This window comes from Oncorhynchus clarkii, chromosome 15 (genome assembly GCF_045791955.1).
Source record: "Oncorhynchus clarkii lewisi isolate Uvic-CL-2024 chromosome 15, UVic_Ocla_1.0, whole genome shotgun sequence".
In the NCBI taxonomy this organism is placed as follows: domain Eukaryota; kingdom Metazoa; phylum Chordata; class Actinopteri; order Salmoniformes; family Salmonidae; genus Oncorhynchus; species Oncorhynchus clarkii.
In genome coordinates this window covers 16,087,333-16,092,298 of record NC_092161.1, presented here as the reverse complement: position 1 = coordinate 16,092,298, position 4,966 = coordinate 16,087,333, and positions in this window count along the sequence as shown.

Genomic DNA, 4,966 nt, shown 5'->3' with positions numbered 1-4,966 from the left:
CCTGACGGTTTTATTCATTCATTTTCCGTATGCAAACACACACACTGTATAAAAGTGACTGATGCATCCTGTACCGTGGTATACAGTCGTGCAAAATGAATGGTTGTCGGGGCAACGTCCATGAGGAATACACTATTTGGTGTATTATACAGGGCCTTCAGAAAGTATTTAGACCCCTTTTCCGCTACAGCCTTATTCTAAAATAGGATTAAATAAAAATAAATCCTCAATCTACACACAATACTCCATAATGACATAGCGAAAACAGGTTTAGACATGTTTGCAAATCTAATAAAAATAAAACGTACCTTATTTACATAAGTATTCAGACCCTTTGATATGAGACTTAATATTGAGCTCAGGTGCATCCTGTTTCCATTGATCATCCTTGAGATGATTCTACAACTTGATTGGAGTCCATCTGTGGTAAATTCAATTGATTGGACATGATTTGAAAAGGCACACATCTGCCTATAAGATCCTACAGTTGAAAGTGCATGTCAGAAGAAAAACCAAGCCATGAGATCGATGGAATTGTCCGTATTGGTCCGAGACAGGATTGTGTCGAAGCACAGATCTGGGGAAGGGTACCAAAACATTTATGCAGCATTGCAGGTCCCCAAGAACACAGTGGCCTCCATCATTCTTAAATGGAATAAGTTTGGAAGCACCAAGACTCATCCTAGAGCTGGCCGCTCGGCCAAACTGAGCAATCAGGGGAGAAGGGGCTTGGTCAGGTAGTTGACCAAGAACCTGATGGTCACTCCGACAGAGCTCTAGAGTTCCTCTGTGAAGATGGGAGAACCTTCCAGAAGGACAACCATCTCTGCAGCACTACCAATCAGGCCTTTATTGTAGAGTGACCAGACGGAATCCACTCAAATCAAATCAAATTTATATAGCCCTTCGTACATCAGCTGATATCTCAAAGTGCTGTACAGAAACCTAGCCTAAAACCCCAAACAGCAAGCAATGCAGGTGTAGAAGCACTGTGGCTAGGAAAAACTCCCTAGAAAGGCCAAAACCTAGGAAGAAACCATGAGAGGAACCAGGCTATGTGGGGTGGCCAGTCGTCTTCTGGCTGTGCCGGGTGGAGATTATAACAGAACATGGCCAAGATGTTCAAATGTTCATAAATGACCAGCATGGTCGAATAATAATAAGGCAGAACAGTTGAAACTGGAGCAGCAGCACGGTCAGGTGGACTGGGGACAGCAAGGAGTCATGTCAGGTAGTCCTGGGGCATGGTCCTAGGGCTCAGGTCAGTTGAAACTGGAGCAGCAGCACGGCCAGATGGACTGGGGACAGCAAGGAGTCATCATGTCAGGTAGACCTGGGGCATGGTCCTAGGGCTCAGGTCCTCCGAGAGAAAGAAAGAAAGAGAGAAGGAGAGAATTAGAGAACGCACACTTAGATTCACACAGGACACTGAATAGGACAGGAGAAGTACTCCAGATATAACAAACTGACCCTAGCCCCCCGTCACAAACTACTGCAGGCTGAGACAGGAGGGGTCAGGAGACATTGTGGCCCCATCCGAGGACACCCCCGGACAGGGCCAAACATGAAGGATATAACCCCACCCACTTTGCCAAAGCACAGCCCCCACACCACTAGAGGGATATCTTCAACCACCAACTTACCATCCTGAGACAAGGCTGAGTATAGCCCACAAAGACCTCCGCCACGGCACAACCCAAGGGGGGGGGGGGGCGCCAACGCCAACCCAGACAGGATGACCACATCAGTGAATCAACCCACTCAGGTGACGCACCACCTCCAGGGACGGCATGAGAGAGCCCCAGTAAGCCAGTGACTCAGCCCCTGTAATAGGGTTAGAGGCAGAGAATCCCAGTGGAAAGAGGGGAACCGGCCAGGCAGAGACAGCAAGGGCTGTTCGTTGCTCCAGAGCTTTTCCGTTCACCTTCCCACTCCTGGGCCAGACTACACTCAATCATATGACCCACTGAAGAGATGAGTCTTCAGTAAAGACTTAAAGGTTGAGACCGAGTTTGCGTCTCTGACATGGGTAGGCAGACCGTTCCATAAAAATGGAACTCTATAGGAGAAAGCCCTGCCTCCAGCTGTTTGCTTAGAAATTCTAGGGACAATTAGGAGGCCTGCGTCTTGTGACCGTAGCGTACGTGTAGGTATGTACGGCAGGACCAAATCAGAGAGATAGGTAGGAGCAAGCCCATGTAATGCTTTGTAGGTTAGCAGTAAAACCTTGAAATCAGCCCTTGCTTTGACAGGAAGCCAGTGTAGAGAGGCTAGCACTGGAGTAATATGATCAAATTTTTTGGTTCTAGTCAGGATTCTAGCATGCGTAACTAACTGAAGTTTATTTAGTGCTTTATCCGGGTAGCCGGAAAGTAGAGCATTGCAGTAGTCTAACCTAGAAGTGACAAAAGCATGGATTAATTTTTCTGCATCATTTTTGGACAGAAAGTTTCTGATTTTTGCAATGTTACGTAGATGGAAAAAAAGTTGTCCTTGAAATGGTCATGATAAGTTCTTCAAAAGAGAGATCAGGGTCCAGAGTAACGCCGAGGTCCTTCACAGTTTTATTTGAGACAACTGTACAACCATTAAGACTAATTGTCAGATTCAACAGAAGATCTCTTTGTTTCTTGGGACCTAGAACAAGCATCTATGTTTTGTCCGAGTTTAAAAGTAGAAAGATGGCAGCCATCCACTTCCTTATGTCTGAAACACATGCTTCTAGCAAGGGCAATTTTGGGGCTTCACCATGTTTCATTGAAATGTACAGCTGTGTGTCATCCGCATAGCAGTGAAAGTTAACATTATGTTTTTGAATAACATCCCCAAGAGGTAAAATACAGTGCCTTGCGAAAGTATTCGGCCCCCTTGAACTTTGCGACCTTTTGCCACATTTCAGGCTTCAAACATAAAGATATAAAACTGTATTTTTTTGTGAAGAATCAACAACAAGTGGGACACAATCATGAAGTGGAACGACATTTATTGGATATTTCAAACTTTTTTAACAAATCAAAAACTGAAAAATTGGGCGTGCAAAATTATTCAGCCCCTTTACTTTCAATGCAGCAAACTCTCTCCAGAAGTTCAGTGAGGATCTCTGAATGATCCAATGTTGACCTAAATGACTAATGATGATAAATACAATCCACCTGTGTGTAATCAAGTCTCCGTATAAATGCACTTGCACTGTGATAGTCTCAGAGGTCCGTTAAAAGCGCAGAGAGCATCATGAAGAACAAGGAACACGCCAGGCAGGTCCGAGATACTGTTGTGAAGAAGTTTAAAGCCGGATTTGGATACAAAAAGATTTCCCAAGCTTTAAACATCCCAAGGAGCACTGTGCAAGCGATAATATTGAAATGGAAGGAGTATCAGACCACTGCAAATCTACCAAGACCTGGCCGTCCCTCTAAACTTTCAGCTCATACAAGGAGAAGACTGATCAGAGATGCAGCCAAGAGGCCCATGATCACTCTGGATGAACTGCAGAGATCTACAGCTGAGGTGGAAGACTGTCCATAGGACAACAATCAGTCGTATATTGCACAAATCTGGCCTTTATGGAAGAGTGGCAAAAAGAAAGCCATTTCTTAAAGATATCCATAAAAAGTGTAGTTTAAAGTTTGCCACAAGCCACCTGGGAGACACACCAAACATGTGGAAGAAGGTGCTCTGGTCAGATGAAACCAAAATTGAACTTTTTGGCAACAATGCAAAACGTTATGTTTGGCGTAAAAGCAACACAGCTGAACACACCATCCCCACTGTCAAACATGGTGGTGGCAGCATCATGGTTTGGGCCTGCTTTTCTTCAGCAGGGACAGGGAAGATGGTTAAAATTGATGGGAAGATGGATGGAGCCAAATACAGGACCATTCTGGAAGAAAACCTGATGGAGTCTGCAAAAGACCTGAGACTGGGACGGAGATTTGTCTTCCAACAAGACAATGATCCAAAACATAAAGCAAAATCTACAATGGAATGGTTCAAAAATAAACATATCCAGGTGTTAGAATGGCCAAGTCAAAGTCCAGACCTGAATCCAATCGAGAATCTGTGGAAAGAACTGAAAACTGCTGTTCACAAATGCTCTCCATCCAACCTCACTGAGCTCGAGCTGTTTTGCAAGGAGGAATGGGAAACAATGTCAGTCTCTCGATGTGCCCCAAGCGACTTACAGCTGTAATCGCAGCAAAAGGTGGCGCTACAAAGTATTAACTTAAGGGGGCTGAATAATTTTGCACGCCCAATTTTTCAGTTTTTGATTTGTTAAAAAAGTTTGAAATATTCAATAAATGTCGTTCCACTTCATGATTGTGTCCCACTTGTTGTTGATTCTTCACAAAAAATTACAGTTTTATATCTTTATGTTTGAAGCCTGAAATGTGGCAAGAGGTCGCAAAGTTCAAGGGGGCAGAATACTTTCGCAAGGCACTGTATATAGTGAAAACAATAGTGGTCCTAAAACGGAACCTTGAGGAACACCGAAATGTACAGTTGATTTGTCAGAGGACAAACCATTCACAGAGACAAACTGATATCTTTCCGACAGATAAGATCTAAACCAGGCCAGAACTTGTCCGTGTAGACCAATTTGGGTTTCCAATCTCTCCAAAAGAATGTGGTGATCGATGGTATCAAAAGCAGCACTAAGGTCTAGGAGCACGAGGACAGATGCAGAGCCTCGGTCCGATGCCATTAAAATATAATTTACCACCTTCACAAGTGCCGTCCCAGTGCTATGATGGGGTCTAAAACCAGACTGAAGCATTTCGTATACATTGTTTGTCTTCAGGAAGGCAGTGACAGCCTTGTTGAGAGGAATGGAAGATTCGATATAGGCCGATAGTTTTTATATTTTCTGGGTCAAGGTTTGGCTTTTTCAAGAGAGGTTTTATTACTGCCACTTTTAGTGAGTTTGGTACACATCCGGTGGATAGAGAGCCGTTTATTATGTTCAACA